The sequence below is a fragment of the Cygnus olor genome, chromosome 5 (assembly GCF_009769625.2).
Source record: "Cygnus olor isolate bCygOlo1 chromosome 5, bCygOlo1.pri.v2, whole genome shotgun sequence".
NCBI lineage: Eukaryota > Metazoa > Chordata > Aves > Anseriformes > Anatidae > Cygnus > Cygnus olor.
The window spans coordinates 50876084-50900483 of NC_049173.1; the positions used below are offsets into that span (position 1 = coordinate 50876084).

A 24400-nucleotide genomic window follows, 5' to 3' on the forward strand; every position below is an offset into this window, starting at 1 on the left:
TTGCAACTATGGCCATGCACCTCTGTTAATCAGATTCCCTGAACAATGTAGTCTCTAAAGTAATCAAGTATTTTCTTGGCACATAGCTGAACAATAGCTTGCTTGGCAGAGGAATGAGCTGAAAATGAGCTCCTTTTCAGCTTCACAGAGAGGTTTTGATGTGAAAATACACTCAATTTCATGTGTAGCAGAAACATATGTTTAGGATCTGTGCATGCAAGGAAGGGGACAAGTGAAACTGCACATGCTGGACTGATGTCACTTCTCCAATGCCCTGGGGCACATCCCAGGAGCTTGGTTCTTTTCCTGGCCCTTCTACTGTAATGTTTGAAGAGGTCCCCTGAAATCAAAGGTGAAAGGAGATCTCAATATGTGCAAGCTGTGTAGCCAGGCTACAAGGTAATACAGGCCTTGCTAATTTATATAATGCTAAATCGATTTCAGTCAGTGCTAGAACAGGTGTTTTGCAGTTGCAATTCAGATATTGCTCACTTTCATTTCAGACTAAATCCAAAACAGCAAATGAGTATCAATCATATCCATTTTGTGCACACTGTGTCAAGTTGGTGCAAGTGACTGGCATATTATTCTGTCCTGAATTTAAACTGAAGCAAGGGTTTGAGAGTTGGACTCAGGATAGCAAGGCACACTAACTGCTAGGCTGTCAAACCAGTCACTCATTACTTAGTCTGCTTTTTATTTTTTGCCAAACAACCAGAACTTCAGGGCAGGTGGAAAGTGTCTCTTGCCTTTATCTCCTGGTGTCTTCCTTCCATATAGCCCTGCATCTGTAAGAAATAGTAATTGGGACACTAAGATGGATGAGAATGGGAACAGAAAGGACTGACTGGCTGTGGGAGTTGGATGGCAGAGAAAGGGCTGTAGGACCTGCATGTGTTGCTGCACACCTTCCCAGGATGCCTAGTGCAGAAAATAGGACAATGAGCAAGTCCTAGTGTCCAGCCCAGGTGGGATGTGATGACAGACCAGTAATCCATGTAAGCTTCTGGGTGGTACCAAAATCTCACCCAAGTCCAGCACGTATTGTAGCTGGAAGAACCCAGTGACCAGGAGTAGATGTCTGGGGCCTGCTGTCACCCAAGACACTGCATGAGATCCTGGTCAACCTGCCTGGAGGTGTGCCCCCAGCTGGATGCCAGGCATCAACTGAAGGGCACTTGTAGTTCTTGCAAGTGAACGAAACCAGTCTAGTTCTAAAATTAAATCTCCTTCCCTCTTTGTTTTGCTTTGCTACAAGCTTGCTGTGGTGTTGCAACTTTATTTCATACATAACTATAGAGTAGGCTTGTTTTCAGATAATGAAGCATGGAAGTGAGGAAGCTGACTGTGAATTCCAGTATGTGGAGAGGAAAAAGCTGCTTCCCCACTTGATTATTGTAGTTTAAAAAAAAAAAAAGTTTTAAAAAGATTTAAATAAAAAGGGTCTGTCTGACCTACTACCTTCAAGAACATTTGGGGATTTAAAGGGGGCGGGGGGAGGAGGAGGAGAAGGCAGAGGGGACACATGTTTCTTCCCTATCTGAATAATGCCAGGTTTTTTGGCTCTCGGAATTTCCTGATGAACTGGCAATAGGAAGCTAATGGGTTCGTGACTGAGTTAAGCCATCTCACTGCTCCTTTTATGGCTCCAGATGCCTTTCTGAGAGTCTCAACTGAGCATAGAGCTTAACAGAGGCTTCTGGGCTCCATTTTTGCTTCATCTACCTTAAAAGGGGGTACTGGGTTTCTAAGTTGCTGGCTCTGGCCTTGAGTACTCTTGGACAGCTTATTCATACCACTTGTGAGTGAAAATCTTCCAAGTGGCTGGCTGGGCAGTTGCCAAGCCATTTAACCTAAATCTGTGCATTGCAGCTGCCTTCAATTTTAAATGCATCACACTGATTTCAGAAGATAGTTCATCTGTAACTATTTGGTAAGGATTCTTTGAAACAGCTTCTGCATGTTGGAAATTCAACAAATGAAATATGAACCCCCTGAGATATTAATTCTGCTAAAATGAATCAACACATTAATAAATGGCAGGAACCTGAGAAAATAGTCTCAGAAAAAAGGCACAGTGAAGGATAAAACTTTGGAGGTCTTCCTCTTGAATAATGATTTAAGAGCAGAAAAGAATAACTTATATGGGCTTATTATTTCCATTTCATGTCTTTATCCATTGCCAGAAAAATTTAATTAAATTGGAATAGGACTTCCTCCTGATATGACAACTACATAACAGCTTACAATGTTACTTTTAATGGTTGTGAGATGGATGACATAACAGAGGCAAAGCTTACTCAGCTGTACCTAGCAGTGTCCTAATGATGCCTGCTAATGCTACTCCAGATAGAAACCTTTGCCTAGTAGAAAGGGCACATTTTTCCTGTTAAAGCAATAACTGCATACCACGGGCATGTATAGTTTAAGCGGCATTTATAAAATTCAGTTTCAATCACTCAAAATGTGCAATGAAAGGAAGACAGGTGCATTTGGGGGTTTGAGAATGTTTTTGCATATTGCTCTGCTTAATTATGTCCAGATAAATGATTTGAAAATCTAAAATTTGTAATGAGAAATATAAGCAAATGTTCTTGGTGGTATGTGATAAACTGTCTTGCTGTAAATCATGATTTCATAAAGTATTAGAAATAAGATATATCTTAGCAATTGGAAGGGAAACTAATTAGAGAAAGGCTTTTCTATCTATAAAACCCTCCCCTTGTTCTAGGAAAAACTGGCAATGCTTCAAAGATTTTGATGTGTTCATCCACACTTGCAAGTGAATTATTCTTACTGTGTTAACATGTCTTTCATTTTTATTAATATTGTTTATATTTATCTTACTTGTATTACCCTGTCTGTCATAATACTTGAGTAGGTAGTACATTCTAGCAAATTTCACTGATAGAACCACTGTTGAAAAGACATCTGGAAGCAGTGAAGCAGGATGGTACATGAAGAGTGACTTGAAATTAGTATTTCACATTCATACTAAAATATCACACCTATGGTATGCATACAGGTATCTACTAGGGAAAAACAGCAAGCAGACAACTGAAAATCTGTTCCAAACTCAACATGTAAATCAAAACAGCATTACTGCATTTGTGCATTACTTATGTGTCTGACTCTTATTAGGCAGATTTCAAGCATGCATTATCCTGCAAGAGTTTATTGGTTTTTGGTTGCTACAGTCTTTATTACAAATATGCAGAATATCTAAGGCCAATGCTGAGAGTTGTTTTACTTGTGTATAATTATTGGAAATAATTTTACTGCTCTGAGTTCCAAGCTACTATGAAAAATATTTTTAAGCATGCATTTAATTAGCCATGAATAAGGAGGAAAAGGAAGCAACCACCAATGTAAACTTTAAACCAAACCATCAGCTTATCAAATGTTTTCAAAGCCAGCTAAGAATCTAATTCTTTACAACAAGTGCCAAGGGAAGTTCAAGCTACAGATACCCTGGTGTTTTTAGTTATCCTTACAATATTTAAATAGGTATTGCACCTTGTAGCTGTATGGGATGAATGCATTAAAGTTTTTGATATGGTGTTTAGAAGTTAAAGCAGGCAATTAGATGCAAGGAGTGCCAGCTTTATTTTTATTACTGTCTGCTGCTAAAGAGGAATTCCACCTACCCTGACAGCCTGAATTTCATAAATGTTTTTTTGGCTTGTAGATCTGTTCTTGAGGTCCCAACCCTGCCATAACTTTCTGGGCTTTGGACCCCGATCACTTTAATCTTGGTATTCTTTCATTTATTTTCCTAGTCTGTAAGTGTTATGCAATGTGTTCAGTAGTTATTAAACTCAGATGCTACAGCTCTGTGGACAACACAGCACAAAGGCTGCCAGCCTCAGGAGTCAAAAGGCTAAAGAGCTTAGCTTGTGTCAAGCACCCCAGTACTCCTGAGTAAAGGAGCACTTAATAAAAGGAAACTCATTAAAAGCTTTGAGTGGTGAGGTAAACTGATATGCAGATGTAACTTTGAGGAGATTCCTTTTATTTTTAACATAAAATGCTCAGATGTAGTTTTCTTGGTGTCAGACTAGCATCAGTGCATTGTGACAGCATATTAAATAACCTGTTGACTTTTAGCAAGTTATTCGTGGTCAGAATGATTGACTTGAGAATCGCCATCCTGACACCAACACTGCTCAGTGGCTGTCTCACCTTGCCTATATCGTGAATTACTGAAACTAAGCTAAATAGGCCTAATGCTCGTTTGCCAAAAAATGAAATTACAGTTCCTCATTGCATGTAGTCTCCATCTTCACATGCAAACCTATGTTTGAGTTACTTGTACTCACCTGACAGTAAACAATCATGTGAAACCATTTGCAAAAAGCTGTGATGACATGACTTTGAAGGTTGAGAGCTCTTCTTTGAACTCAAGTGACTCATGTGAATTACTTTGTGCTTCTGAGTGCTGATGTTGAAACTTTTAAATCAAATACTCTAAACTTATAGTGAAAAACACAAGTATGTTTGTACAGCATGCAAGTTTCCTCTGTGCAGAGAACTTCTGTAAGGCCTTCGCACTCACTCAAGTCTCACTGAAGTATTTCCAGAATGGGTTTTGAAGCAGCACAAAATGCACAGTAAGCTTTGGCTGGGGCCGCCTCACTGAAGTGAATCAAACTTGAAGCAGGGAGATTTTTTTTTCAGCTTCTCCCTTGTGACTCCAGTCTGTAAAGAAAGGTCTAGATTCATAAATGAAAGGCCATGCAATTAGCAGCTCCCTGCTGGAAGTACCAGAAGACCATGGCTGTGGCAAGTGGTGATTTTTGTCTGTGCATTCCCTTATTGTCTTTGAGAACTGCATTTTGTTCTTCCACCCCATGCAATTAATACACGGCTGGGTGGTGTCCTGTAAGCCTGCATCAGTTGTGCTGTGTTACATGGGCAGGCTGATGCTGCTGGTGTGATCTGAGGTGATTTTTGAAGTGATTTCTCATGAGAGAAGGTAAATATTTTTTTTAAAAAAGTAATTGTTTTCTAATAACTGATTTTTCTTTTCAGTTATTTTGTAAAAGCATTATGAAACCAACCCACAGGGACTTGTCTTTCCAAAACAACACAGAGGAACTCATCTTTTCAACTCATTAGCTAATATTTTCACTACCTTCCTCCTTCAAAAATAAGACAACTCTTCAAATAAACTGTATAAATAGTGATAATTCAGTGACTTTTCCTTATCAAGAAAGTGCATATAGAAAGCATGGACACTACTCTTATGGAATGTAGATTATACATATTTCTGTAACAACATATAGAACAACATTTTACTGTGTTGTTTTAAAACTACGTATTCAATTTTTTTAGTGATATTGTAATGAAATTATCTACCAAAGATGAGGATTCCTCCATTGACATCTGACAGGGCTTTAAACCAAGCCAAATTTATTAACATCCTGAAGTACAGCCACAGGACCACAGTTGCTCAAAGTGTATAACCACACCAACTCCTAGATGTTGCAGCAGATAAAGAGCTTAAGATTTTAAACATGTGTATGAAAGACATATTCTAACTCCCAATAAATTAGTAGATCCTTACCCCAGCAGGCAGAGACAGTATATTTATAAAGACATCTCAAGTAACAAGACAGTGTGGCTTACCTAATGTAAAGATATGATATGGTGTAGCATAGTTCAGGTCTGGGTTTGAGGCAGCATATGCCCCATGTGGCAGACAAGATGCCTGGATGCTCCTGCTGATGGTAGGCCCTCCTTTCCCCATCACTTTCCCAATGCAGCTTGTGTTCAGCTATTGCCTCTTTCACCTCTGCATACATCAAGGGGACAAATCACCAATTCAATGTGCCAGCAGAAAATAAGGAAATATATGCAAACAACTAAACAGAAATTAGAGCAGGACAGAACTGTTTAATTAGCAATATATGCTACAGCAAGTAAGAATTAATACCAGCTGCATTGTATTAAACATATTGAGAGATGGGTGTTATGTACTGAAACTCTATTGTGTGTAGAAATCATTCAAATTAATCCCCAGCCTTTCTCCTTGAGCTTCAATATTTATTGCTTCTAACTCTACTCTTTCTACAACAGAAGCTACAACAAAAGCAAATATTACTGATTTTACAGAAAGTGTCAGGTACTTTTTAATGATTAAGCATATTTTGATCTCATTCAAAAGTAATGTTAAGAGGAAACAAAATAAAATGAAGATAGAGGTAAGGAAGAATTTAAATAAATCACTAACCCCAAAGTGTCAGATTCTTTTTTGTCCCTTTGCAGGTAGAATAAATTAATAAATGAGCAGTCTTGGCACCAGTCCTGTAGCATTGCTCTGAGGTGCCAGGGGATGTGTGTGCTCTGGGATGTACTAACAGGAGACATGCCAGGATGTTTCACTCTTCCTTGCTCTTCACTGTTCTTTGTAGGGGTCATCCTCTGATTAATCTTTCCCATTACAGGTTCCAGTTTGTGGAACCATTCTAAATCTTTCCTAATATTCTTTCAATAACTTATTTGCTTACAGTGCCTATTCTGCTGTTCAAGTTCTTCCAAACCCCAAGTAAATAAATTAACAGAAAGGGAGCTTCTTTTTGTCAAGTAAAGGGATATGTCCTTGATAAACTGTATCAGTGGTTTTTTTTTGTTATGCTGTAGACTTATGTAGTAGTTAAGTCCTTGCTGTTTGAGCAGGAAACTAATAAGTTAAAACAGACCAAAGCAGTAGTGATGCAACTCCTAGCTAGGTAATGTTTATCATGTGAACTTGCAGATAACAGTAGTAAAGCCCAGGGTAATTTTAACTGCTATTCTAATGAAAAAGTTGGTAGTATAAATACTGCAATGTTTGATATAGAGTAAATAATAAAAGGCCGGAGCAAGTTAGGAAAAAGATGCCAACATTTTGCACTCCTCAGATTTTTCACTCAATGTTTCACACACGCACAGGGAGAAATTTGTCACTCCGAGTATCAAGTTATGAAGTGTATCTTCAGAGATGAGAAATGCAGTAGCTCAGGTGGTCAAGTTCAATTCTGAAATTTCCAGAAGGGTGATTAGTAGGAAGATTTGAAAAGGAGATTGTAAGCATTTTTTGCTATATTAACTCTGCTGTTGGGAGGTTTGTATACATATTAGGAGTGGGGATTTATAAACATACATTGACTATTTCAGTTACAAGCAGTTTGGGGAAGGCTTGACTTAGTATCCTGTTCAATGCTGAGCACATTGTTAGCAGTTCAATAAATAATGAACATATTTTCACAGCCTGTTTCATGTTTCACAATGAGGTGACATTCACAACACTCACTGTGACACTGAAATGTTTTCCCACCTCTTTGTAGCAGAAGGGGCAGAGAGAAGCATTACCATTAGAAAGCACGGTGATAGACTGTTAGAGTTAAGTATTGTGAAACTATTGTCAGAAGCCCAAGATGAAGGATTGAAGGACTCTGGATTTGAGCGTTGTGCTTCAGTTTCAATCTGAAAAAAAATATTTATATAAAAGTGCACATTTACAGTTAAGTCCTTTTGAAAAACTGTTCTTTATCGTGAATCTAAGGCACTTTTTTCATTCCTTAGTGTTTGAAAATCAAAAGGTAATCTTTGATTGCATAGTGGTTTAATGTGTCTCAGGTTACCTTTAATCTGAGGTTTAATTACTCCAGATTGCCTTCTAATGATTTACTGGAGAATCTTTATTTACCAGTGGGCAATAGACTAAAAGCAATGATTCCGAGCATTAATGATTTCAGAGATTAATACCCTATGCAATTTGTCTCCAAGAATTTATTCAGACCAGATGAGCTGAAGAGAGGGTAGAATAGAAACAGATATGACCTCAATGTAATTTCCATCATTTTTCTGAAAACTATGTGGACTGTTTGACTTCAAGCAGTTCAGTCCTGCATAGTGGCTCAGAGGTTGTACTCTGTATCATACTGGGGTATCCCAGAAGGAAAAGTAGCTTATAGAAAAAACACAGCATTTCCAGCACAATTTACTCATGTTTTACTTTAAGAATAAAATGGGTTTACAATGTGTATCTCTGTAAAACTGAAAAAAAACCAAACCACCATGGAGTGTACTCAGATTTGAAAAACTTTAATAATTATTTTGCTGTGGTTGAGACATGATATTAATGAAACACTAGCTATTTTCACACATCTAGAAACTGATACACTGAATTTCACCTCTTTTTTTTTTTTTTTAAGTTACTGCTTTCACTAGATGGCACTTTCTCTTCATCACAATGTTTAACTTGTTAAAACTCCTTAACTGATGAATGCTCACTATTGTCTCACCACCCTCATATGGACTTGTTCATAGCTTAGCATTTGTGTTTACAGTCCTTTAAGTAATAAACCTGTTGAATAAAGCTTTTTCAAGTAAAGATGCATGGGGTGGGAAAGCTTTGCATGCAGCCTACAGGCCCTGTAAAGAATGGAGGACACATTTATAAAAGCATTATATCTGACAGATAAGTGTGGGAAAGGCTTTTTTCCTCCTCTGACCCTGAAGCATGAGAAAAGTGACTGCATTGTCACTAAACATATTTGAAGACTCATGGTTTTTCTAATAAGAGTGTAAGCCAAGAGTGCAGCTAACTGTTTTAACACCCACTAAATTTTCTCATATAAATTGAACTGCAGAATGCAGCCTACATTTCAACTTGCAGTTGAAAAACAGATGTTTTGTGGGGGACGTTGCCTGTCGGATGGTCAAAGTCTTCTATTCACTGCTTGATAAACACATATTCAGTGTGTTAAGTGCTCCAGAAGAAGGAAGTAGCATGTGAGCCCATACCCTTTACTTCCCTGCCCATTCTCTATCACCATTTACTCCATTTCTCTATCTTCCCTGTAGTTCCATTGATTGTTGCCCAGTGTGAATGTGTGATAAGGTTCAGTGTGGTGAGTACTTAGGTTTTTTGATTTGGGTTTAATGTTTAAGTCAGAAAAATGAAAGACTGTCAAAAATCAAAACAAAAAAAATCGTAATGCATTTGAGTTGGAGAACCCTACAGGTAGGCATAGTGAGTCATGGCTATTCTTATTCTAACTTATCTTCTAGCCATTGGCAGTTATAGGCTATTTGATTCTTTGATGTTTTATTTTTAGTTATGGTACCGTAAACAACTTTCAGAGATCACATGAGTACCAGTATCAGCAGGGATAATTTAGAGTATATAATAAAATTAAGTCACAAGAGCCACGTAAAAGATTGTTCCCCTTTATATAGGGGTCATTTCTCAGCTTGAGGGAATTTTCCAAAAACCTAAAGAATTTCTTACTATATGCAGTGTACGTTTTAAATTAAAATTCCTTGGGATTTCATATATACAGGTATGAAAACCAGGAAATGAAAATGAGGAACCACTTCATCCTGTTACTTATGTGGTAGGGCAGGTAGAAGATTAGGTAAAACATGTTCTAACCCACATTGCAAACAGCAGAGCGTTGGCCAAAGTGATTATATGTGATTGTGTGCATTCTCTTAGGCAGTATTCCTCTTTGTAAGTGTTTTTAAAGGACGGAAGTTCCAGAGGAAACAGCTATCTATCAGTGACACCAAAGAGTTGGAATTAGTATCTGTACTTGCAGATATCCTGAACATCTGTATATACTTAAAGTATTTAAATATACCAGTTTGAGCAGAGGAGGAAGTATAATCAGAATAACAAATACCATACGAATATTTGTCTTCACATGAAATAAAATACTAATTTATAATAACTTATAATCAATGCTATGCATTTTATATAAAATCAATGTCCTCATTGCTTTTTGTCACATAGATTTCCTACTAGCTTCCATAGAAACAATACTAACTATTTCAAAGTGTCATGTTGTAGTAAAACTGCCATATGTTGGAATCCTAAGTCAATAAAATAGTTTACCTTCTTGCTTTTTAGTCATTACTGGTTGTATGCATTTACATTTATTTTGTAAAATTAGTGTTGTCATCCAAAATTTGTGTGCATGAAGCACTGTCAAGCTTTATATGCTAAGGCTGAGATTCTTCTATAAAAGATCTATCTGCTAGGAAAACATCTTTTTTCAATCAATTTTTTAAAACAGCTGACCACACTGGCTTTTCAGCAGGCAGATGAAATTTAGCTTAGTCACCTTTGTGTCATGGATGTCTTTTGCTATTTTGTGACAGCTTGCTCAAATGTGTTTATTTTGAAAGGTGGTCAGATGCAATAGATGCATCTTAGTGTTTCGGAGCTGAAACTGGTATAAACAAATTCCATTCTCATTAAGCATATCCATCTCTTCATAGATGGTTGCCATGCAATTACAATTCCATACTAAATCTCCCCGAGGAGTGCTGACAATGCTGACAATAAGAATGAACACCAGTGCAGCTCCTTGTTCATGTCCCAGATGCTTGCTGAGGAAGAGCAGGAATCCAAAGACTGCAATGCTGGTGATATCACAGATGATTCTGATATCCTGAAAACACCATGTGGCAGGAGTTCCTTTGAATACATTGTTTTAATTGTTTTGTTTTTCAAGCCTAAGGATCTTCATGTCATATCACAGTCTGGGCGAGAGTTCTGTGGAAAAAATAATATACAACTATGTAATCAAGACTTTACCATAAGGCATGTTTAGAGAGGGACCAGTGAAGTTTATAGAAGGAGCACTTATTCTGGAAGCTTTTGAATCATTGACATTGTAGCCTTAATCTTTTTAATGTAATGCAAGTGTTTGTGTGCGTAGCTTGGTATAAAATGAACGAAAGTTGTATATAAGGCTCTTTAATGGTCCCAGGTTGACATTTACTGATTAACATGTCATGCAATTAACATGCATGACACTTTGGAGAGAAGAACAGCAGATGAGTTTTTCCTTAAGCATTCTAGGTCCTGTTAGAGAATAAGATTCAAAGTTAGCCTGAAGAGACTGCTATTGCGCGTTTGTTTCTAGCAAGAGAAACTTCTCAAAGTTTATGCATGAAATTGATTTTACAAAGCATTGAATACAGTCCTTGACAGATCTGTGACACAGAATGAACATTTCAGTGAAGACTGTAATCTCCTTTGGGCTAAAACTAGGTTGAATGCTTCTGAGGATGAGACTGGATGAATGTAACCTGCAAAACAACAAAGGGGCTGTTGATGGATCTATGCTTCATGAATTTGACTAGTTTTGTTTTTTAAACTCATGTATATTTTACACTATAGCATATTACAGCACACGGTTCTACTGTGTAGTTTTGTGTGATATGGAGAAAAAAAAAATCCTTTGGCTGTTTTAAATGAGATGCTGGTAACTTAATGAGGTACCTGCCAGTTCTTGTGTTAAGGGACAGTGAATAATTATTCCCAGTGCAACTTCTCCATGTCATACACATCTTTTTGCATCTCTCTTCCAAAGTAAAGAATCCTAATATCCCTGGTTTGCCTCAAGTCAATGTCATTCTCTTCCTTTGGCCATCCTTGCTGCTTTTTTCCTGTATATTTTCTAGTTTCTTTTAAAATTGCATTTAAGAGGGAGAAAACTTGCACAGGACTTGTAATAAGCAGTACTGAAGGGATTTATATAGTGTCATTTTCTTTTTTGCCCTCAATTTCTTTCCTAGTAAGTATCAACATTCAATTTTCTTTTGACTACAAATGAATATTGAATGATATTTTCAAAGAACTGTCCATGACTTCCTAATCACTTTTCTGAGTATCAATAGATTTAGAGCTATCACTGTATATATTTATTTCTCCAGAACAGTACTTTCTTCATACACACTCATTTTGCATTGGACTTTATCTGCTATTTTATCACCAAGTAAGTCATTTAGTGTTTTGAGATCTTTCTGCTATTCTTCGTTGTTCACTGTTTTTTTTACTGTCTTAAACTTTAAAAGCAGAGATCCCAATGCAGATTTCTGTGGGCATTTTAATACTTGCCACAATTTTTCTACCTTTGTGTTAGCTTTTAATCAGTTATCAATTAATGAAGAAAAAGTCCTCTTTACCCCATGATAGCATGGCCTTTTTACCCTTAAATTTTCAAAGCTAATACCTTGGAAACCAAATGTATTTTATCAACTTCTTTGCAAACATTTTAATAAGTTGTTGAACACAGGCTCACTCAATCAGATTGTTAACAAGGCTAAAGTTGCTCATTGAAGCTTCTGGTGTCACCAACAAATCAGAAATGTAAGGCATCCAGCAACTGTTTGGCAAGCTATTGCAAATGCTGGGGCTAGTATTTTATTGGGCAGTCAGCAATAGCATTAATTTCAACCAAGGTAGATGCTAGGTGCTGCCCCTGGGATGGAGTAATGCCGATTACAGGCACAGACTGGGAGCTGAGTGGCTGGTGAGCAGCTCAGCAGGAAGGGACCTGGGGGTGCTGCTTGGCAGCAGGCTCAGCATGAGCCAGCAGCATGCCCTGGCAGCCAGGAGGACAAATGGTGTTTTAGGACATGTAACACAGCATCGCCAGCTGGTCAAAAGAGGTGATTCTCCCACTGTATTTAGTGGTGGTGCAGACTCACCTTGGATATTGTGCGCAGTTCTGGGCTCCACAACATAAAAAGGATGTTAAAGTGCTTGAAGGTGTCCAGAGGAGGGCAACAAAACTGGTAAAAGGGCTGTAGGCATGTGCTGTGAGGAGAGGTTGAGGACACTTAGGCTGTCCAGCCTGAAGCAGAGGAGGCTGAGTGACCTCACTGCTTTCTGCAGCCTCCTGAGAGGGAGGCGCCAGCCTCTGCTCCCTGAGAACCAATGGCAGGATGTGAGGAACAGCACACAGCTGCACAAGGGGAGGGTCAGACCAGATGTTGGGAAAAATGTACTTACCTTGAGGGTGGTCAGACACTGGAACAGGCTTCCTGGCAAGGTGGTTGATGTCCCCTGCCTGTCGGTGTTCAAGAGGCAGTTGGACAATGCCCTCATAGCATTCTTTACCTTTTGGTTAGCACCAAAGAAGTTAGGCAGTTTGGACTAGACAATCTTTAAAGGTCCCTTTCAACTGAACTATTCTACTAATAGACAGTCATGATACCTTGGATATAAGAATGTTTTCTGTGACCTATTAATCTTTTTTACTGGTGAAAGGTGACTTTGACAGTCAGATGACCAAGGTTAAAATTAGATCCCTGATTGGACCCTACCAATCTGTCAGACATTCCAGCAGAAAGTTCTCTTTAGAACAGTCATTACATGGAAATAAGGAAAACAAGATAGAATTTGATAAAAATCACTTCTAAATTGTGACCCAGAATATTTTCTTCTATTTCTGATGGCCATACATCCTCAAACATGAAGATCTTCAAGCAGGCAAGAAGAGTCAGTATATAGGCAAGTCTATATCATATTAATTAGAGTTTTTATGTAGGAGTAGTAAATTCCTCTAAGATAGAGAAGAACTAGGATTGAATCAGATGGGCTGAGGGTCCTTCGAAGTGTTCTGTCTAATCTGATATAAAGGAGGGATGTCTTGGTTTCCTTGGGGAAGGGCAGGCTTTGGTTATATATTTAGCACCAAAAGAGGGCTAACAACTGACAATTTGAGCAAAAGTAGGTGACTAACACTGAACTACATATTATGCCTGTACAATGAGATATCAAAGAGATGGTTGAGCATGCTTTGAAACTGGAAGCAGTATAATCATGATCATGCTAATTAGCCTCACAGAAAGACTGGGTCTGCCACCTTAGGTACAGTGTCACACTAATAGAGGCTGGTTGCTTTTGGATCCAGACAAATGTACCAGCTCAGACACATCCTTTCAGGGATCCCAGCAAGTAGTTTCTTAACATGCCCTTGACATTCCCTAAACTCCCTTGGCGTCCCACAGTGCATTAAGATAGTTTTCAGGTGAGGTATGTATGTATAATGATCTGTATGAAACAAGTTGTTCAAGACCTGGAACTTTGTTATGTTGGTTTAGTCATAGCCATCATGTAACAAATAGTTGGTGGATGCTGCTATGCTCATCTTTTATTTCCCTTCCAATTTGCCAGTAACTGTTCTTTGTCATCTGTTCAATGCTGTATTTGCCTTAGTAGAACAACTTGTAGTAGGCTCTTTCTTTGGAAATTACTTATCTAATGAGGTCCTTGACCTCAAACGTGCTAATAAAGCCAACTTAATCATATGATTGTCTTTAAAATAAATACATAAGAAATATGAATCCTTTTTTAAAGGACAGGCAAGTGTTATTTCAATCAAGTAATGAACAAAGTAGGAGAATAAAGTTAAGAAATTTTGAGAAAAGGAATTATGTCTAGACAAACTTTTAAGGAAATACATTGTCTGGTAGTATTTCAATGCTTGAAACTCAGTTTCAGCTGTTCTATTAATCTTGTTCTTCTGTTTTAGAACTCTTTTGTACAGTATGTTACATTAGTAAGCATAATATTACCAGTAAAACTAAGGAAAAGAGGTCAAATCCTACTTTTCTTCTCAGTTATACAAATTCAATACCAATTGATTCAACTCAATAGAGATTTTTGACACTCAGATATGAGATGTGAATGCAATATCAGGAATTCTGGATATGTGTAGTCACTTCTATTGCACTTCAAGTGCAACAGAAAGAATACTCAAGATAGATGAATTAGTCTCCAGATTATAAAGGAGATCACAAATCATAAAGCAAAGTGTGACACTACAGCCAGGCAGACAGACACACAGACCAAATACTGCCAGTCCTTCCTGCTTTCCCTGTTCATATCTTAGTAAGAGATCAAAATAACTTGGTGCATAATGGATTCTTGCTAAAGTCTTCCGTTTTTAAAGATGTTACTGGAAGATCTCACTGAAGTATAACTGACTAACAGCATGCATCTGTCTTCCCTTGCCAAACCTGAGGAAATTAGTTCATGGGAATCTTGTGATGTTCCAGATTCCTCACACACCTAATTCATTAGGCAACATGAGTAGAATTGAATATAATCTGAGGCAGCATTACAGTCCTCCCACAGCATCAGAGCAGTTGCACATAGGAGACATTTGTGATCTGCTTTTTAAGAATTTCCCCTTGAAAAGTCCAATAAGCACTTGAAAATAACCTATGTGATCACTGTTAGCAGAGGCCAAAAGAAGCCAGGGAGGTCAAGATCCACCTAATGTCCCTTAATTGCCACAGGTGTATGAATCAGGAAGATGGACTTCCTCCACAGCCAAAACCCTGTGGGTCCAAGGGAAATTTGTAAGGATTATAGGCTTACCCATCTAGCATAAAACACAAACTTAGGGCAAGGAAAATAAGAATATAAATTCTTATAGGTAAGAACTTATATCAGGGTGAAAACTAAACCACAATTATCAGTTGCCTAATATGGCTAGGATGATTGCTACTCAGAATGGTCTCTCAAATGATTAACTTCAGAAAACAGGTGTTCAGCACTGCTTCAAGTATTTAACTTTACAGAAACACTAGTATGAACTGTACTTTTCGGAGAATATTATTTCATTGTTCTTTTGTATTTATACTGAAGAAAGCTATAAAATGAACTATACAAACTTATATACACAGAAATACAAGGAAATCAGCCATTCTAAAAGGGAAGCAGGATAATCAAATGTCTGAGTAAAAAAAAAAAAAAAAGAGGCACTTTAAATGTTTTGTTATGTTTTCCAATCTGTACAGTCAGTCATCTGTTCTTTTTCCCCCTGCCTCATCAGGATGTTGCAAATATGCAGCTGCCTGCTCAATGGAGTTAATGAATTCCAGCACAGGTGCTCTTGATTGTATTGCATAATCGAAACCCTTTTTCTTTCTCCTATTCCTGTCTTTGCGTCTTTATTGTGCTTTACATTTCCTTTCTTGCTCTCTCTGGATGGCTCTGAGTTGGGTGGTTGAGGGAACTGAGGGTTGGTATTTACATTGCAAAATGAAAAACAGCTCTGATAAAAAGAGCTAATGTAACAGAGCTGAGTTTGAAGGAGTTTAAACATTGAGCAAGCACAGAACCAGTGCAGAAACTGAGTTTTGCAGATATGTTATTGACATTGTTTGTAACCTGAGATTTCGTAAGGTGTCTGTTTTTGGTAAGACTTCTGTGGGACTTTGAAGCATTTTGAATTTGTGATATACTAAATATAGAAGGTAGAATAGAGAAGACTGAATGCTAAAACAGACATCTCTTAATAAAAATGAAATGCTGGCCCAACTGAAGTTGTGGCAAAATTCCCATCAACTTCATTAGACTCAGGAAATCAGGACTTTTTTTTCAAGGCAGATAGAAAACTTAGCTGTGTATGGCTCAGAGTTGCCATTAACTGTATTCAAGATGTCTTTTTGTGTGGAAAAAACATTCTGGTTCAGGCTTCTTTATCAGAGAAAGCCTTGGATAGTATCATGTTAGGCTGTGATATTAGAAACCCTCTGAATTTCTAGGACATATGAATGGAATAAAGCAGATCTCAACTGTATAGAAAGTCTATAGAGGACAGCTAGAAAGTTTGATTTGCACAGGCAGTTCCTAGATGGCAATTGTCAGCTGACAAACACTTTGGATATGGCAAATGCATTAAAAATGACTAAGCTCCATGCATTTAGCTGGCAGCAGATGGAAAGAAAAACCCAATAAATGAGAGATTATTTTGGTTTACTGACAAGGAATGCTATTTATGTGTCTTATAGAATGAGAACTCTCAGTGGAGAGAGCCATGCAGTAGCTCACCACTGTCATCCCATTAGCAAGAAAATGCAGCGTGGAACAGAGATAAAGCTGTTTAGTGCCACCCACTTCAAAAACAAGCAAACAAACAAACAAAAAAAAACCTTGAAGTTTTGGAAAATAAATGAACAGGAAAGCAACAGACAAGAAGACTAAAACTGCTTGTACTTTCCAGAGTCGTGAGCTTAAAACAGAAGGTAAATTACCTGTCACTGAGACATGAAATTTCAGAAATGGTACACAAGGTATTTTTCTAAAATAAAATAGTGAAAGATATCAAAAAGGCTAGAACTGAGAACTGATTTAAGAATTTGGTAAAACACAACGAAAATGTAGTCTCGTCTTAGCATGTAATTCAACAGAACAAAAATGTTTATTAAAAATATTAAAAGATAAGGCTGTTCACAGTAGTTAACATTTAATTCAGAAAGTTCTTATCTTTGAGTCAATACAGCTGAAAATACAACACCACGTACAAAGTCTTATTTTTAGCATTAATATGCAACTTATCTACAACAAGTAGATGGTATGGGAACTAGCCTTGCACAGCAGACAAACAAATACTGAATGCTGCTGTAAAAAAGCCAGTTGTAAGAGCTCCAAAGCCCACGTATGATGTGGCTGTAGCATCAGGCACACTTCAGGGGCTGTTGAAGACCAAAACAATGTGAGTGGCAGGGCACTGGTAGCGCTGTGTGGTGCTGGGGTCCCCCAGCCCTGCACTGTGCCCCAGCTCTGTCCTCGCTACTTGTGGGCAGCCAAGAGTTGAGTGGTGTTGCTGGAGCTGTCAGATGTTTTTCTAAAACATAACTCAAGACCCTGTGGTCTAGGGACTGCTGATGGTATCTTCCAATAGCAGCAGTTCTAGATGGTGATGCTAACAAAGGAGTTAAATATATGCAGGAGAGATGAGGTGAATAAATTCCATCCTCAGCTAATGGCTGGATGAAAAATGCTTTGCCTTCAAGCTTTAACTTTCAGGTCATGCTATTAAATTACTTGAGCCCTCTATCTAATGTGCTGGAACATCAAGGGTTGATCAACTTCAGGTGGGGGACACAGGAAAAAAATGCTTATGCAATGGGGAAGATAGATGAGATGGGACCTGATTTAACTCTCAGAATGCTTCCAGCTTATTATTGGCCTAAGAGGAGTCCAGTACTGCATCAGACAAAATACCTAATGTATTTAATATTCCAGAGGAAAGGCATACTGAGTAAACTGAAAACTGAAGCACTGGCACTGATGCAGCTGTCTTGCAACTTAGCGTTGTACTGTTCCAGAGATACCACCGCTGAAGTCCTCAACGTATCACTTTCTTTGCTTCCCTGCGTGCCAACAACCATGTATATTCTAACGAGTGTAGTATGATAGTGCCTAACCTATCTGGGTATCAGCATACTCTTCTAAACAAAATTCAGGAAAGCCAAATCTATAGAAAAGAAAGGTACTGCTTAATTAGTTAATATTCATAAAATATACGTGTTAGTTTTCCCAAAGTCTGGGAAGAATCCAGACACAGGACTTGTGTATAAACTGTGCATCACCAAATTCAATTTTCTTTTCTTGTATACTTGGTGCTTTATTTCCCATGAATGGCTTCAAAAGAAAATAATATTCTTTGTGTTTTTTTTTTTTTTTTAAGGACAATCCCTCTCATGCATGGTCCTTTCCACCCCTTCCTTTTATCTTTTTAATAGAGGCTGTATCACACAGCTTTTTACTGGCTCACTTGTTACTGTTTGTGTGGTGTTGTCCATTATGGTATCACCAGATTTGCCAGCAAAGCCTGTGGTAATGTTATTTTGTGCATAAATGCAATGTCCTCAAAGCTATGCAAAAGATGACAAAGATCACTTCTGCCCTGTAACTCATCATCATAAAGACTTATCAAGCAGTTATTTTCTCACAAACACTCCTGATGACCTCATACTGCAACCTTTTAATCAATTCAGACTTCTTTAAGAGCAATGTTAAAATGCTTTACGGAAATGCTTTACAGAACAGGAGGGGTAAAGCAGAACTATTATCTGCAGTCTTATAATAAGAAAACTGAAAAAAAAATAGTCTGATTCCCTGATCAGTTGCTGCTGTTACATTTTCTGGATGTGAGTTAGTTTTACTTGAATTAATGAGATCAGCTGATCTTGGAGAGAATTTTAATTTATAGGGATGCAATTTGAGAGTGCTAGTTATCCAGTGTGCTCAAATAGTGAGTAAGTGCATCTACCTCAAGACTTTGTGTTTATGTCCCTATCAAAAGGGATTTTAAGGTCTCAAATCTAAGAAGATAAATACCCTAGGAGTGAATGAAAGGAGAACTCTGGATTTGTAGTTTGATCGTTAATCTTACACAGTGTTGATTAGTTGGTGTTGTCTGTGAAATCATAGATTTACCTCAGTTTTGTACCTCAGTTTTCACGTGCAGGGCCAGCTCAGCAACTCATGTGCACCTAAATTAATGAGGAACAGGGAAAATTGTGATATCTGGAGACAGTCTTTGAGCAAACTCGTATGCACAGCCTAATCTGACTCTCCATGAAATGCAGTGACAGATTTCTGTTTTGTTTTAAGAATGTGCCTGGAAGTGAAACTGAGCAGTACAGGTGAGCTGCATTCACATTGCCAGTGAAATGTGTATTTTGCTCAAACTCTGAGGTAGGCTTTCAAGGGAAGCATGAGGTGAAAGCGATGTGTTAAGGTGGAATGGAGCATACAATCTCAGTAACCCACCACGTATAAAGATATTTCAGTTATCTCCAGGCTAACAGCTACAAATCCAAGAAATTGAGTTAAAAATATTAAAAATTAAAAATTTGGAATGAATGCTAAATTGCAAGTACAGTTAAGGTATCAGAAGAGGTTGAACTAGAACCTAGCAGCGAGAACTGAATATTTGTTGCATTTTCTGATTTACATTCCCACTAGTAGAAGTGGGGGGAGATGATCAAACTTAGAAGCAGACTTCCAAAATAGTCCTGGGCAAAGATTCTCCAGACTCCACTGATACACTTGTCTTTTCCTTTTATAAACCATTTCCATGAATTCCTCTCATATTACTTGATTTACTGTAAGCATAACTAATATACTTTTCCTCACTATGAAAGGATTTGTGTAGATATACACAATGAATCAAGTCAGAATATAAATCAGCTCAGAATTTTGGAGGGATCACATGGCAGACTGTTTCAGAGAAGCATTTATATATTTACTGTGAGATCTAAAGCTGAATTCAAAAGGTGCTTTTCACTTTATAGATATTTATAGTAATCAACTATAACACCTGAGGAGAGGAAAAGAGCCTAAAAGCAGCCCACAAAAACAAATGATGAAGAAAGAGTGGCTATTTCACTGTGTCCATAATTGCAGCTGTCTTTTAAACAGCTGTGAGCTCATTTTTATTTAGTGCTTGCTTTTAAGTATGGTAATATCCTTATTAATAAAATGTCCCATTAAAACATACAACAAAACACCTGAAAATTAATTTACTGGAAGGATTTTTTTACTACTGTATTTAATTTATCCCAGTAAAATTATATCTATGGCTATTGAGATGTCTGAAAGTATGTATTTTTATTAATGAAAATATGGTATTACACATTAAAACCAGCCTCTTATGCCACGAATAATAAGTCAATTTGTTGTTGGTGTGAAGCAAGGATAGCAGAAGGAAGAAGACAGGAAATGGGTCTCTGGACTCTTTTCTGTTAATGTAAGCAATCAAATGCTGTGAAAGGTTACCAGATATCATTCCATCAAATATTTCTCTGAGGTTAAAGGGGTTGACTGGCTGTTGTAGAGACCAGATGTATCTATGGAGTATGACTAAGGACTATATCATTCACAAAGTAACTCGTCTAGATCGATCTTCTCCAGATTTTGGTGATTGTGGATCATTTTCAAGATATGAGGCTCAATGTGATTATATGAAGATTTATTACATGAATTTACCCTTTTTTGATGAAATCACAATGAAAGGAACTGCTAAGAGGGTGTAAATTATAAAGATAATTAAGCCATTCTAATACAAATCATTGAATGAAAGGTTGGTTTAAAATCTGACTTTTTAAATGCTTGCATTTTAATAGCATTGAATAATTTACATTTAAAAAAAAAAAAAAGGAAAACCTACTTTTCATTGTAGTGTTTCTTTGTACAGCATTTCCTTCAGAGCAATATGCCAATAGATTTTCCAGTGGAGGCTCCTCTGTGATGGCATTGCTTTTTGTGTTTTGAAGGTTTCTCTGTGATGGTACTGCACCAGATGGTGGTGCCCGGTGTTACCTGGTGCTTCTCCAACAGGCATCCTCTGCAGGGGGAGCACAGTGGGGGCTGAGTTACCTTCTGACACCAGGTTATCTGTAGGCCACTTCTTTGTTCAACCTGTCAGGTGCAGAACAGAGACAGGAATCAGCACTTCTTAGTAACCAGAGCTAGGAAACTTGGTGATGTCATAAGCGGCCTTAATTTTCTTTGATCCTCAAAAATTGCAAGTTCTGACTGAAAATATCATGACTGAGATTCTCTTCTTGAGCTGCTTTCTGTTTTTAATGTAGTTTTATTTGCTTTAGGTTTTTACCAGGGATAGAAAAAATGCTGGAGAAAGAGGATTTTGTTTTCCTTTTTGAGGAGGTTTTTAGTGTTAGTGCTTGTTTGCTTATAGAGAGCCCATAACGTTTCTCTTCTTGAAATGATTTCATTGTGATCAATATATCAGCCTTCAACAACGTTAATGTGGTACAACAGAGCGAACTTTTGGATGTTGATTCATTCCTTATCTTCCAAGAGGCTGTGTGGGAAGCTTGCTTGAAAAATAAAAACCACTGAAACTCCCTTGGTGGAGAGAGAGAGGCGGTTGGAAGAAGTGCAGTCCTGGTTTTACTCCCTAATGAGATTTCACTGGCATACACGAGAAAAAACCTTTGGCCTGAAGGTTGCATTAGCTAAGAAAGTCTTTTGTTCCACACTTCAGTAAGATAGGTGAAGCTGCGTCACTTGAAAATAGTCAATTATAATTGTTCTGGCTACGTGACCAATATTTATTATGGCCACAAGAACGAGAACAATTGCAAAACTTAATGGCAAAAGGCTGTAGTTGGAGTAAGATAGAAGGAAGGAAATCAAGTAATTAGGGACATAGACCAACAGCTGCCAAGATTTTCTGTGGTTTGGACAACCACATCTGTAAAATGAAAAGAAAATAGCGGTGGGGGGAGCGGGGGGGGCAGAGGGAGGGATGTCTTTCACAACTACAAGAAAAATCGCGCCAGTGTTGGTGGTGAAGCTGCAGCCGCGGCAGGGGGTGAGGCAGCCGCGCGAGGGGCGGTTGGAAGGGCGGGCCGTACGCGCGCCCTCTAACGGTCGCTCGGCGGCCGTTGAGAGGAGCCCAGCCGTTGTGAGGCGATGGCCGGTCACTGCCTCGCAGGGCGGGCTCCGGCGACCTTCGGGGCAGGGAGGCCAGGGTGTCACGGCATAAGGCGGCTGAAGTGAAAATAAGAACGCTCTTGTGGGCTGTGGGCGTAAGCTCTGGAGTGCGTCAGTGGGAGGCGGAGTAGCAGCACTGGTGTTGTCCAGGGATCTAGAGAGATGTTCCAGTCTCTTCAGGGTATTCTGCACGGTACGGCTGTAATGGATAAAGATTTGGCTCACATATTTCTGCAAGAAAGTATTGATGATTTGCAAACAACATTCAGGTGCAGTCAGATCAACCTAATAGTCACTCCATGTGGATATGAATTTGGAAACTGAAGAATAATGCTATTATTTAGCCCTTTAGTACTGACAAATTCAGACAACTCTTGGGAGAAACCCCATGGAGAATCCCTTGCATTCAAGAAGAACTGATAGTCATATAAGTGCTTATTGCTATCAAATCAAATTGTTATCAAAGGGAGTTGCCAAAATCCTGTATTACACAGAATGGTTTCTCAGGTGTTTCTGTGGAAGCTGTTTGCATTCCCAGATGCTTGCCAACCAGGACTGCTGGGCCTGCGGCAAAACTTTTGCTGTGTACATGCAGATACATTGCATGTATAAGTGCAATGCTGCAATTAATCTGTACATGGATAATGACTCACTATTGCAATCACAATGAGTTTGTCACAGTTACTTTCTGTGAATGTGAGGTTTATCTAGAACTACTCCAATGTTCAACATTCAAAAATTGTCAGCTGTAACGTCAGGACAAAAGAAAAATGGCAGAGGCTATGCTACAATCAATTCTCTGCTGGCATGGCATATGTTAGTGGCGTTATGTGAACATCTTACATTGAAATTGCCTTTCCACCACATGACTTTAAGGCATATTCATGGCAGTGAGAGCAGAATCTGGAAGCTTCAAGCTGTTCCTTACCATCCTTGCTTATTGACTGCAATGGGCATCTGTGCAGAAGATGTAGGAGTGTTATCATCTTGCTATCAGGAGATGAAATTTCTCAATTCAGGTAAGAAGTCCCCCATCAGAGAAGGACTGCCCCTTCTCATTATGGATCAATGTATGTAGTAGTCAGAAGAGGTCTGAGAATCCCACTTGCAAATGAAAAATGAGATCCATACATGAAAAATATAGCAAGTGACCAGGAAATTAGGTGTGTAAATGATATTACGTCTCTGATTTAAGGGATAAAACTCAGATGCAGGATCTGTACTTAAATACTGAAGTAATACTGTAACACATGACCTTCACAGGTAGGATCTCCACATGAAAGATAGTAAAGCAGGATGAGGCCGGGCATCCTTAATCCATTAAAAGCTGGTTAGAGCAACACCATTTTAGAATAATGAGAGAGATAAAGTATAAAAGTATACTTTTATAAGTATAAAAATATTGACTTTTTTTTTTTGAATTTGAGCTTTTTGAGGAAAATAAAAGGGGATTCTGCATTAGCAACTTGTGTTTTACAATGCAATGTAAATTGGCAAAGTGTGAGGCACAAAAAATGTTTCACAATTTGCAGTTGTGATGAGTATCACTGGGCAGAAGGATAAAGCTGTGAGTTTCAAATTGGATAAACCGGTGGTCCTCACCTATAAAAACTTTCTAAGTTGCCATGGAATCAGGGTATTTTACATAGCAACCGTCTACCTCTATATAAATTTGCAGCAATAAGGAAAAAGTCATTTCTCCACTAATTGTTGTGGAGAAAGTCTGGCATTTATTCACTTGGAACAAGAGGGTCTACTTCTGCTTCATTGCAAAGATTAAAATTGGTGATTAAGGTACCCAAGGTAAAACAATTTTAGGCCCTCTAAGTAGTGATTCCATGGCAACAGCTCTTCTTTCCCTCCCCTCTGCAGTCAATCCAACTACTGCTCTACTCCCTAACTTATGCATGGTGTGAGTGTACTGATCTGTTCCGGCATGATGGATCCATCTTTTATAACAGGCATTAGATAAGTGGCAAAATCCTATAATGGACTGGGTTTGACTATGTCATAAATACTCTAACAAGGAAGAATAGACATGAGAGCACCTAAGGCAGAGTCAGTGTGACAGACCATAGTGAAGAGCTATAGGCAGATCTTGCCAGTCAGCCTCAGCTAAGGTCAGGAAATACCCTAGCAGGCTTTGAGGTTTCTCTGAAGGGTGAAGGTTTACGAATAGGCACCATTCTCTGTCTTGCTTTTACAAATCTCTTCTCTCACCTTTACAACATGTTGCCTAACCAGTAAGAGGAATTTTAGTAGTAATCACAGTATTAGCACTACTGAGGAGTTGCAGTATGTTATGTCCATGCACCAGGCCTAAAAAGTGGGCCTAAAAACATAGGAAAAGTA

The 24400-nt window shown here is 38.3% G+C and overlaps 1 long non-coding RNA gene across 2 annotated transcripts; it reads right to left on the minus strand.

The window, feature by feature from the left end:
- Positions 1 to 689: 689 nt before the first annotated feature.
- LOC121071206 lies at positions 690 to 21115 on the minus strand. Of its 2 annotated transcripts, XR_005820438.1 has the most exons (5): positions 20966 to 21115; positions 19022 to 19077; positions 7354 to 7467; positions 5629 to 5794; positions 690 to 788 (listed from the first exon to the last, which is right to left on the minus strand). It is a non-coding gene; the product is annotated as an uncharacterized LOC121071206 (long non-coding RNA). The 2 variants fall into 2 exon arrangements; XR_005820439.1 differs by lacking the exon at positions 7354 to 7467.
- Positions 21116 to 24400: the final 3285 nt, after the last annotated feature.